The sequence below is a fragment of the Furipterus horrens genome, unplaced genomic scaffold (assembly GCF_987537825.1).
Source record: "Furipterus horrens unplaced genomic scaffold, mFurHor1.1.pri manual_scaffold_3, whole genome shotgun sequence".
NCBI classification, from domain to species: Eukaryota; Metazoa; Chordata; class Mammalia; order Chiroptera; family Furipteridae; genus Furipterus; species Furipterus horrens.
The window spans coordinates 157,946,213-157,959,489 of record NW_028327173.1 but is presented as its reverse complement, the minus strand read 5'-3'; the positions used below and the strand labels follow the sequence as shown (position 1 = coordinate 157,959,489).

The following is a 13,277-nucleotide window of genomic DNA, read 5'->3' as shown; positions in this document are numbered from 1 at the left end:
GGATGGAAAAAAGTATTTCAAGCAAATGGGCATAAAAAAAAAAGCCGCGGTAGCAATACTTATATCAGACAAAACAGATTTCACAGCAAAGTCCATAAAAAGAGACAAAGAAGGGCATTTCATAATACTTACGGGAAAAATCCATCAAGAAGATATAACCCTTATAAATATATATGCACCCAACTTAGGAGCACCCAAATATATAAGGAAACTTTTGAAAGACTCCAAGAAAGATATAGACAACGACACACTCATAGTAGGGGACTTTAACACCCCATTGTCAACAATGGACAGATCTTCGAAGCAAAGAAACACCAAAGATATTGAGGCACTGAACAACACTCTAGATCAAATGGACTTAGTCGATATATATAGAAGTTTTCACCCCAAAGAAGCAAAATATACATACTTCTCAAGTGCACATGGAACATTTTCAAAGATAGACCACATGGTAGGACACAAAACAAGCCTTAACAAATTCAAGAAAATTGAAATTATATCAAGCATCTTCTCAGATCACAATGGCTTAAAATTGGAAATCAACCTCAAGGAAAAAACTCAAAAACATTCAAACTCATGGAGAATGAATAACATGCTATTAAATAATGAATGGGTTAACAATGACATCAAGGAAGAAATCAAAAAGTTTCTGGAAACTAATGATAATGAACACACAACAACCCAAAACCTATGGGATACAGCGAAAGCAGTCCTAAGAGGAAAGTTCATAGCAATACAGGCCTACCTAAAAAAGCTAGAAGAATATCTAATAAAAAGTTTAACCCTACGGCTACAAGAACTAGAGGAAGAACAACAAGCAAAGCCCAGATCAAGCAGAAGGAAGGAAATCATCAAGATCAGAGCACAATTAAATGACATAGAGTCTAAAGTAACAATTCAAAAGATCAACAATAGTAGGAGCTGGTTCTTTGAAAAAATAAACAAAACTGACAAGCCTTTAACCAGGCTCATCAAGAAAAAAAGAGAGAGGACTCAAGAGCCGAGGATGGGAGAAGATCTGAGCTTCTGAACAGCATTCCCAGCTTCCTCTCTTCTCCTCTCCGCACCTCGCTCTCACGGCCTGCTCGCCCCCCAGAACATCTTCCACCATGGCCACCTCCGCGAGTTCCCACCTGAACAAAGGTGTCAAGCAGATGTACATGTCCCTGCCTCAGGGTGATAAAGTCCAAGCTATGTATATCTGGATTGATGGTACTGGAGAAGGACTTCGATGCAAGACCCGGACCCTGGACAGTGAGCCCAAGTGTATAGAAGAGCTGCCCGAGTGGAATTTTGATGGCTCTAGTACTTTACAGTCTGAAGGCTCCAACAGTGACATGTATCTTGTTCCTGCTGCCATGTTTCGGGACCCTTTCCGCAAGGACCCCAACAAACTGGTGTTCTGTGAAGTCTTAAAGTACAACCGGAAGCCTGCAGAGACCAATTTAAGGCACACCTGTAAGCGGATAATGGACATGGTGGGCAATCAGCACCCCTGGTTTGGCATGGAGCAGGAATACACTCTCATGGGCACAGATGGACACCCTTTTGGTTGGCCTTCCAATGGCTTCCCTGGGCCCCAAGGTCCATACTACTGTGGTGTGGGAGCAGACAGAGCCTACGGCAGGGACATTGTGGAGGCGCACTACCGGGCCTGCTTGTATGCTGGCATCAAGATCGCGGGGACAAATGCCGAGGTTATGCCCGCCCAGTGGGAATTCCAGATAGGACCGTGTGAAGGAATCGAGATGGGAGATCACCTCTGGGTGGCCCGATTCATCTTGCACCGAGTGTGTGAAGACTTTGGAGTGATAGCAACCTTTGATCCCAAGCCAATTCCTGGGAACTGGAACGGTGCAGGCTGCCACACCAACTTCAGCACCAAGGCCACACGAGAGGAGAACGGCCTGAAGTACATTGAAGAGTACATCGAGAGGCTGAGCAAGCGGCACCAGTACCACATCCGAGCCTACGATCCCAAGGGGGGCCAGGACAATGCCTGACGCCTAACTGGATTCAATGAAACCTCCAACATCAACGACTTTTCTGCCGGTGTGGCCAACCGCAGCGCTAGCATCCGCATTCCCAGGGCAGTCGGCCAGGAGAAGATGGGCTACTTTGAAGACCGGCGCCCCTCTGCCAACTGCGACCCCTTCGGGGTGACCGAAGCCCTCATCCGCACGTGTCTTCTCAACGAAACTGGCGAGGAGCCCTTCCAGTACAAAAACTAAGTGGACTAGACTCGCAGCCATCGAACCCCTTCTAATTAATTCTTCATCCTGCTCCCACTGTCGCCCCCCTCTCAGTTGTCGTAATAGCTGTAACTCAAAGGGCAGAACATCAAGGTCTTTTTGTATTCCTCGTGCCCAGTTAATATTTCTTGCTTTCTTTGGCCAGGTTAGAGGGGTCAAGTTCTTAACTCTTCACATACACACACCCTTTTCCCCCCTCTATCACTGAAGCTTTCTAGTGCATTAGTGGGGAGAGGGCAGGGAAACATAACCACTGCTTCACTTAATCAGATGTTTGTCCAACAGGCGTAGCTCTCTGGACAGTGAGCATAGTATTTGTGAAGGGAGGGGAAGGACCTTTTTCTTCTTCAAGGTAGCTGAAGGGGGCGGGGGGGGGCTGGGCTTACCCTGTGGTTAGGTTAGATATTCCCTCTTGGTGGGAAGTTCCATTTCTTGAAAGGGAGAACTAGGAGAGAGGGGAGTGTGGGAGTCAGGGAGTCCGGCAGGAAGGTGCCCGTTGAGGGCTGTGTGTGTTTCCCTGGCCTGGGGCTACATGTCCTCACCTAAGGCAAGCTCAGCGGGAAGGAATGGGATGGGTAGCCCTACCTGAGAAGAAAAATCTCTCATTCCTTGGTCCTCCATTTATAACACAAATCAGAGTAGTATTTTTATATTTAAATGCAAAAACAAAAAAATTATATATATGGGTGTGCGGATATGTGTGCTTTTCCTAAAGGAGGAGAAACCATTCTGGTCACCAGGAGCCAAATTTGAGGCGAGTAGTCTGGCTAGAAAAAGGCTCCTTTTGAGTGGGGGGTGAGGGTGGAGATGCTTGAAAAGTTGGCTGTTAGGGGCTGTTCAACCCTCACTACCATTTAAGGGTTTCGCTGTGCCCTGCCCGCCCTTCTGGAGGGCGTGGGTGCTGGTTGGTTAACAGGAAGAAGGATGTTATAGCAGCAATCGCCCGAGCCCCCCAGCTTTGATTTAAAGACACATGTATGCACAGGGGTTTAGACATATGAGTTGGCTGGTCAACTTGAGCATGTATGTTACTGACAAGGGGGTGTTGGGTTCTTTTCTGGGGGACTAGCATGTCACTAAAGCAGGCCTTTTGATATATTAAAATTTTTTTAAAAAGCAAAACAAGTTTAGATTTTAATCATATTTGTAGGGATTTGAAGACTTTGTTTTACAGAATTGCTTGTTTGCTCCCACGGTCTCCTTCCCGTCTCTGCTTTTACAGGAGAGGGGGAACAGGACTGGAGTGGAGAGGTCAAACACTTGTAATTTTGTATCCTGGTGTCTGTTCTGAGTGAAATATTCCTTCGTTAAGATTCCGAGGAGTTTTTTTTTTCTTTTATAATAAAAAATAAACCCCACCTTCAAAAAAAAAAAAAAAAAAAAAAAAGAGAGAGGACTCAAATAAATAAAATCAGAAACGGAAGAGGAGAAATCACAACTGATACCACAGAAATACAAAGGATTATAAGAAATTATTACGAACAACTGTATGGCGAGAAATTTGACAACCTAGAGGAAATGGACAAATTCCTGGAAATCTATAGTTTTCCCAAACTAAATCAAGAAGAAGCAGAAAGTCTGAATAGACCAATAACAGCTAGTGAAATTGAAGCAGTAATCAAAAAACTCCCAGCACACAAAAGCCCTGGACCAGATGGCTTCACAAGTGAATTCTACAAAACATTTAGGAAAGAACTAACTCCTATCCTTCTCAGACTATTCCAAAAGATACAAGAAGAGGGAAGACTGCCAAACTCATTCTATGAAGCCAGTATAACCCTAATTCCAAAACCAGGTCAAGACACAACAAAGAAAGAAAACTACAGGCCAATATCGCTGATGAACATAGATGCTAAAATCCTCAACAAAATATTGGCAAACAGGATCCAACAACACATTAGAAAGATCATACACCACGATCAAGTAGGATTCATCCCAGGGATGCAAGGATGGTTTAATATTCGCAAATCAATAAACGTAATACACCACATAAACAAAATGAAACACAAAAACCACATGATAATATCAATAGATGCAGAAAAAGCATTTGATAAAGTACAACACCCATTTATGATAAAAACTCTCAGCAAAATGGGAATAGAGGGAGCATACCTCAACATAATAAAGGCCATATATGAGAAACCTGAAGCCAACACCATACTCAATGGGCAAAAACTGAGAGCATTCCCCCTGAGATCAGGAACAAGATGAGGATGTCCGCTCTCTCCACTCCTATTCAACATAGCATAGTCTTGGAAGTTCTAGCCACCACAATCAGACAAGAAAGAGAAATAAAAGGCACCCAAATTGGAAAATAGGAAGTAAAACTGTCATTATTTGCAGATGACATGATAGTGTACATAGAAAACCCTATAGACTCCACAAAAAAACTACTCAACCTAATAAGTGAATTCGGCAAAATAGCAGGATACAAAGTCAATATTAAGAAATCAAAGGCATTTTTATACACCAACAATAAAAACTCAGAGATAGAAACTGAAAGAAAAATTCAATTTACCATAGCAACAAGAAAAATAAAATACCTAGGAATAAACTTAACCAAGGAGGTAAAAGACCTGTACTCAGAAAACTACATAACACTGAAGAAAGAAATTAAAGAAGATACAATAAATGGAAGCATATACCATGCTCATGGATGGGAAGAATCAACATCATTAAAATGTCCATACTACCCAAAGCAATTTATAGATTCAATGCAATCCCTATTAAAATACCAGCAACGTATTTCACAGACCTAGAACAAATACTTCAAAAATTTATATGGAACCAAAAAAGAGCCTGAATAGCCACAGCAATTTTGAGGAAGAACACAGTAGGAGGAATCACAATACCTGATATCAAACTATACTACAAGGCAACGTTAATCAAAACAGTCTGGTACTGGCATAAAAACAGTCATATAGATCAATGGAACAGAATAGAGAACCCAGAAATAAACCCAGGTTCATATGGTCAACTAATATTTGACAAAGGGGGAAAGAACATCAAATGGAGTGAAAAGAGCCTCTTCAACAAATGGTGTTGGGAGAACTGGACAGGGACATGCAAAAAAATGAAACTAGACCACCAACTTACACCATACACCAGAATAAACTCAAAATGGATCAAAGACTTAAATGTAAGCCGTGATACCATAAAAGTCCTAGAGGAAAAAATAGGCAGGAAAATTTCAGATATCCCACATAGCAACATTTTCACTGATATATCTCCTAAGGCAAGGGAAATAAAGGAAAGAATAAACAAATGGGACTAAATCAAACTAAAAAGTTTCTGCTCAGCTAAAGAAAACATCAGCAAGATACAAAGGAAACCAACCATATGGGAAAATATATTCGCCAATGACATCTCAGACAAGGGATTGATCTCCAAAATATATAAAGAACTCATATGACTCAACACCAAGAACACAGACAACCCAATTAAAAAATGGGCAAAGGACCTGAACAAACACTTCTCCAAAGAAGATATACAGAGGGCCCATAGACATATGAAAGTATGCTCAACATCACTAGCCATCAGAGAGATGCAAATAAAAACCACAATGAGATACCACCTCACACCAGTCAGAATGACCATCATCAACAAATCAAGAAACAACTTGTGCTGGAGAGGATGCGGAGAAATGGGAACCCTGGTGCATTGCTGGTGGGAATGCAGACTGGTGCAGCCACTATGGAAAACAGTTTGGAATTTCCTCAAAAAACTAAAAATGGAACTGCCTTTTGAACCAGCAATTCCATTGCTAGGATTATATCTGAAAAATCCTGAAACACCAATTCAAAAGAACCTATGCACTGCAATGTTCATAGCAGCACTATTTATAATAGCCAAGTGCTGAAAACAACCTAAGTGCCCATCTGTAGATGAGTGGATCAAAAAACTGTGGTACATTTACACAATGGAATTCTATGTAGCAGAAAGAAAGAAGGAACTTCTACCATTTGCAACAACATGGATGGAACTAGAGAGAATTATGCTTAGTGAAATAAGCCAGGCAACAAAAGAAAAATATGTTATGCTGTCACCTATTACAGGAAACTAATGAACAACACAAACAAATGAGCAAAATTGAACCAGAGGTATGTAAACAAGGAGTAGACTAACAGTAACAAGGGGGGAGGGGGGAGGGAGAAAAGGGGGTAAGAAGGGGAAGTGTAAAATCAAAGAACATGTATAAATGACCCACAGACATGGGCAACTGAGTGGGGACTGAATGTGGAGGAAGGGAGGGGCAGGGTACAGGGAAGCAAGAGGGGAAAAAAAAAAGTGAGACAACTGTAATGGAAAAACAAACAAAAAATTTTTTTTAGTGGGGGAAAATGAAAATATGAAGAATGGAAATGCCAGTTCAGTGAATATTAGGACAAAGATTTTCCTTCACGTTGTATATTTTTCTCCCTATTTGATCTCTCCAGAGTTTGGCATTCTAAACAAGTAAGTAATGACTTAAGTTTCTTTGCATAGAACTAATAAGACCAGTTGTTAATAGAGGTTCCTTTTTTTGACCAAGCCTTTGACTGGAATATCAAGCCTAAGGGAGACATGCTTGGGCTCAGGTTGTTACCAAAAAGCCCTGAGGAACTGGGAATGACTTTCAAAGGTAATAAAAGCCCGCGAAATAAAAGGCCTGCTGCCGTGGTTGGTTGTGCGGTCTACAGCAATCTCTCCAGGGAAGGAACGAAGGTTGTTTTCCGAAAGATGGCTAGAAGGGACCTTAAGGCACAATGGAAAACCAGAAAGACTTGGAAAGGACAGGTGTGTACAGGCAAGGATGAATGCCAGGTATGTGGCCCAGCTTCTGTGCCCTGAAGAGCAGACTGAGGGTCACCCTAAATGTTCCTTGGGTAAGTTCCAGCAAAACAGAACTAAAGATCATAAGTGATCATTTGCTGCTCTTGTTATGTTTATGCAAATCAACAGGATAAATTAAAAATGGACTTAATTTGGTCCCTTTAAAGACAAGGAGAGTAATCTTAGGGAGAAAAATCATTATTCAAGGAAAATCACAATGATCAGTGGCAGACTGTAAAGCAGGGCAGCTAACCATCTTAAAAGTTTCTTCTCATTTAAAAAATGATTTCACTTGAAAATTAAACCATATCTGTGATATCACCAAAGAGATTCAAGTTGCAGGCAAGTAGAATGTCAAGTGCCTTGCAACTGGATGTCTTCCCAATAAGACAGTCTTACAGATTTAGAGACTTTTTTGTTGGTTATGTTACATAAATTAACATGTGTGTTCTGTTTTCAAAGGGCATAAGCCTATGACCGCATTACCTGAGTGATTGTCTGTACGCATAAGCCTCACTTAATCCTCTCTGCAGCGCTGCCTCCGGAGACTCAACAGTTTGGCTGAACTAAATGGCTGGGTTGGTGAAGAATGGGGTGGTCTGTGGGCTTCACTTTAAAACTGATTTCTCTTTTCTATCCTAATGGCTTGGACAGAAAGGGCCCAGAGCTCTGAGAGGGAGGAAACATAAACTATTTCCCTCAGCCCAAACTAAATATAATGGGCAAAAGGGTTTTGGACAGGCGAGATGTGCCTAGCACACCTTCCTCCAAAGAAGCCCCCTTTTTTTTTTTTTTTTCCTAATGTGGAACATTGAAAAATCAATCCCTGCCTTTTGTCATCTAGTAGTTATGGAGTGAATGATGTCTTTTAACCCTTTTCACCAAATCTGTTGCCCCCAGAACACAACAAGGATGCCAGCCTGTTAAACCAAGCACGCCGTTGTCCGGAGACAGCCAACTGACCTGGAGTCTGCACGATCCTTCCCCATGTGGGAAGGCCACCCTCCCCTCCACACCCCCACTCTTATTAGGGATTTCTGGACCCAAGGGTAGGTAGGACGACGACCATGTCCAGCTTGAAGCAGCTAGAGGAGCTTGAGACCTTCGCCCATTGTCCTTTACAAGATTACAAAGGGTCTTAATATCTGAGAGTGAGGGATAGATATTTTTTACGAACCACGGGTATGGACTTGGGGGGTGATTGCTGGGGGAGGGAGATGCTGGGTGGAGGGGAGTAAAGGGGAGAAAATTGGAACTATTGTAACAATACAATCAATAAAGAAAAGCTGGGGAAAAAAAAACTAAAAATAATAAGAAGTTCCTGAAAATAAGGCTACATGGAAGTTCAACATATGAAGTCATAAACAAGTGGTGCTCGTCTGGATGGGTAGGAAGTACAAACCTGTGGCTGAAAGAGATCAAACTGCGCTGGAGGTGGCAGCAACAGCGGTGAACAGTGGGACCCGGTAAGCAGACACCTGTAATTGCTGGGAGGAGAGAAGCACATAGGACCCGGCCTCGGATGCAGACCAGATCCGTCGGCTTGTAATTTCAACGCCGGGGAAGGCAGACCCCATTGGGAGGCAGCCCTGTTCCTCAGCAGAGAGTAACAGCAGGAATCCATCTTGGACCCGCGCCCCCATGCAAAGTGCCGCAGTGTGGTGAGAAAGGTCACCAGGTTGTGATGAGCACACACGGGGCTCCATCCAATATAGTGTAGGAGGTGTGACAACGCCTCGCACAAGGAAAGATCAACAAAACGGACAGAATGGCAGAATTAATGATTGAAATACCAATCACACAGCTAACGAAAAATACAAAAGCCTTAACTGATGAACAAATAGTGAATCTTTCCAAGGCCCAATTCACAGCTATAGTTATAAGACAGCTTACAGACCTAACAGAGGGGCTGAATCAAGACAGGGAAGGAATGAAGGCTAGTCCTGCTGAAATGAACAAAAACACATACAAGACAAGTGGTGAAGAAGGGAAAGCCATGGATCAAATTAACAAATCAGAACACAGGGAGGGAACAAACAGTCAACCAGTGCAGAAAGAGGAAATATGAGGAGAGGCTCAGAAATCTCTGGGACAGCTACAAGCGATCGAACATTGGAATTATCAGATTGCAAGGTGAAGAAGAACTAGAAATTAAAAAATTATGTGAAAAAATAATAAAGCAGAACTTCCCTAACTTGGGAAAGGAAATGAACTTACAGGTCCAGGAAGCACTGAGAGTTCCGGATAGGCTGGACCCAAGGAGAACCACACTAAGACACATTATCATCAAAATGTCAAAAATTAAGGATAAAGAGAGAATCTTAAAAGCAGCAAGAGAGAAGAGAAGTATTGTGTACAAAGGAGACTTTACAGGCAAGAAGGTACTGGCAAGAAATATTCAAAGTAATGAAAATCAAAAGACTACAACTACAATTACTCTGTCCAGCAAAGCTGGTCATTCAGGATATAAGGGCAGAGAAAGTGTTTCCAGGACAAAGTAAAACTGAAGGAATTTGTTAGATCCAAACCACTGTTATATGAGATGTTAAAGGTACTGATTTAGAAGAAGGAGGATCAAAACTATGAACATTAACATGAAAACTGTATCATAACAACCAACAGCAGAAGCTAGGGAATCAAAACAAAGGCAAACTAAGTAGGCAACGAGAGGGGAAAAAGAATTATAGGTACAGGGAACATATTGGGGGGAGGTCAGTGGAGAGGGGGAAAGGGGAAAAGGAAGGGAGATGATGCAGGAATTAAGCCAATTTCTCAACAGAAACACTACAAGCCAGAAGGGAATGGTCAAAAATATTTCAAGCAATGAAAAACAAAGGCCTAAAACCAAGAATATTCTACCCAGCAAGGCTCTCATTCAAAATGGAAGGTGAAATAAGGAGTTTCTCAGACAAAGGAAGACTAAAAGAATACATCTCCACCAAATCAGCATTGCAAGAGATGCTAAAGGGAATGCTTTAAAAAAAAGAAGAAAAAGAAGAGAAGGAGAGGAACACAGGTACAAAGGGAAATGAATAAATACATGTCAATAATAACCTGAAATGTAAATGGATTAAATGCTCCAATTAAAAGACATAGGGTAGCAGAATGGATATGAAAACAGGACCCACATATTTGCTATCTACAAGAAACACACCTCAAAACAAATGATTTACACAGACTGAAAGTAAAGAGATATAAAAAAGTATTCCAAGCAAACGGACATGAAAAAAAGCCGGGGTAGCAGTACTCATATCAGACAAAACAGACTTCAAAGAAAGGGCAATAAAAAGAGACAAAGAAGGACATTTCATAATACTTAAAGGAACAATCCATCAAGAAGATATAACACTGATAAACATATATGCACCCAACATAGGAGCACCCAAATACATAAAGAAAATACTGACTTCCGGCCAAGATGGAGGCTTAGACGGACACGCTAGGTCTCCCTCTACAACTATAGAGAAATACAACTACTTCAAAACAAAGGATAACTAGAAATTCCAGAAAATAAAACTACACGGAAGTCCAACATATGAAGTTATATGAGTTAAAGAGGGCAGTGCTGTTTGCGGTCGCACCCGGAGCAGCGGGCGGCGAGGAATCCCGGCTGCGCAAGCCCCTGGCGGTGTGCGACCCGGGCGAGGAGTCCCGGCTACGCAAGCCCCTGGCGGTGCGCGACTCCGGCGCTGGGGAGAGCGGCCCCCGCATCGCCTTGAACAGTGAGGCCCAGGGGGGCGGGAGGACGGATCCCGGTCTCCTAGCTGAATAACTGTGTGAATCCATCTTGGACCCCCGCCCCCAAAGAAAGCACCACAGGGCTGCGAAATAGGTCGCGGACAGGCAGGCGCCGGTCGCTAATTTGTGACGCGTACACAGGCACTGCCCCCGACAGCCAGCCCAAGAAAACAAAACGCATCTGTCAAAATGAGGCAGGCAACTATAGAAATACCGGTAACACAACTCACCAGGCAACAGATAGAGAACCTGACAGATGAACAGATAAGAAACCTGTCAGAGGCTCAGTTCTGGGCCATTGTTATCAGGTGGCTTACAGAATTCACAAAAGAGCAGGAAAAAGATATGAAAGAAGCGAAAAACTTTCATAACGAAAGGAACAAAACCGCATACGAGACAGAAGGAAAGGAAATAAAATCCAGAGTTCATTTCAACAAACTGGAATATGGAGAAGGAACAAGCAGTCAACCAATGCAGCGAGAGGAAATGGGAAGCAACAATGAAAGGATCAGAAACCTCTGGGACAGCTATAAAAGGCCCAACATAAGAATCATTGGTTTGCCAGAGAATGAGGAAGATGAACTAGAACTTGAAAAATTGAGTGAAAATATAATAAAGGAGAACTTCCCAGACTTGGGGAAGGGAATAGACCTGCAGGTCCAGGAAGCAAGAAGAGTTCCCAAGAGACTGGACCCAGGGAGAACCACTCCAAGACACACTATAATCAAAATGTCAAAAATTAAAGATAAAGAGAGAATCTTAAAAGCAGCAAGAGAGAAGAAAAGAATTATGTACAAAGGGGTCCCAATTAGACTATCAGCTGACTTCTCAAGGGAAACCCTACAGGCAAGAAGAGACTGGCAAGAAATATTCAAAGTAATGAAAATCCAAAACCTACAACCACGAATACTCTATCCAGCGAAATTGTCATTCAGAATAGAAGGACAGAGAAAGTGTTTCCAGGACAAAATAAAACTGAAAGAGTTCATTAGATCCAAACCACTGTTATATGAGATGTTAAAGGGACTGGTTTAAAAAAAAACAGAAGCTAGGGAGATGAAACAAAGGCAAACTAAATAGGCAACGAGAGTGGAAGAGGAACTGTGGGTACGGGAAGCATATTGGGGGGAGGTCAACAGGGAGGGGGAATGGGGAAAGGGAGGGAGATGATATAGGAATTGGGGATCAAGGTAGGAGGGAATGGAATAGACGAAGAGAGGTTGGGAGGAACTGTATGCACAACTAATGGACATAATCTAAAAGGGGGGGACAACTGGAGGGAGGGGGGCCACCAGGTGGAGGGGAGCAGAGGGAAGGGAAATTGGCACAAATGTAATAATTTAATCAATAAAACACATTAAATCTGAAAAAAAAAAAAAAAGAAAATACTAGAAGACCACAAGAAGAATATTAACAGCAACACACTCATAGTAGAAGACTTTAACACTTCATTATCAACAATAGACAGGTCTTCAAAGCAAAAAAACACCAAGGATATACAGGCATTGAACAATACACTAAACCACATAGACTTAACTGATATATATAGAACTTTCACCCCAAAGAAACAAAATATACATTCTTTTCAAATGCACATGGGACATTTTCAAAGATAGACCACATGATAGGACACAAAACAAGCCTCAACAAATTCAAGAAAATTGAAATTATATCAAGCATCTTTTCAGACCACAATGAATTGAAACTAGAAAGCAACCTTAAAGAAAAAAATCAAAGACATCCAAACTCATGGAGAATGAATAACATGCTATTAAATAATAAATGGGTTAACAATGACATCAAAGAAAAAAAATCAAGAAGTTTCTGGAAACTAATGATAATGAACACACAACAGCCCTAAACCTATGGGACACAGGAAAAGCAATCCTGAGAGGAAAATTCATAGCAATACTGGCATATCTGAAAAGAATAGAAGAATCTCAAATAAAAAATCTAACCCTAAAGTTTTAAGAACTAAAACAACAACAAACAAAACCTAGGGCAAGAAGAAGGAATGAAATCATCAAGATCAGAGCAGAATTAAATGACATAGAGACTAAACAAACAATTCAAAAGATCAACAAAACTAGGGGCTGGTTCTTTGAAAAACTAAACAAAATCAACAAGCCTTTAGCCAGGCTCATTAAGAAAAAAAAGAGAGAGACCCAAATAAACAAAATCAGAAACAAAAAAGGAGAAATCACAACTGATACCACAGAAATAGAAAGGATTGTAAGAAATTACTACAAACAACTGTATGGCATGAAATTTGGCAACCTAGAAGAAATGGACAAATTTCTAGAAACATATAACCTTCCAAAACTGAATCAAGAAGAAGTAGAAAGTCTCAACAGATCAATAACAAAGAAGAAAATTGAAACAGTAATGAAAAATCTCCCTGCACACAAAAGCCCTGGACTGGATGGCTTCACAGGAGAATTTTACAAAACCTTTAGGGAAGAACTAACTCGTACC

The 13,277-nt window shown here is 41.6% G+C and overlaps 1 long non-coding RNA gene and 1 pseudogene across 1 annotated transcript in view; one reads left to right on the top strand and one right to left on the bottom strand.

The window, feature by feature from the left end:
* LOC150016506 (uncharacterized) overlaps nt 1-13,277 on the bottom strand; it is a 115,149-nt gene that overhangs the window by 83,031 nt on the left and 18,841 nt on the right. The window lies entirely within an intron of this gene.
* LOC150016508 (glutamine synthetase pseudogene) lies at nt 1,006-2,365 on the top strand (annotated as a pseudogene).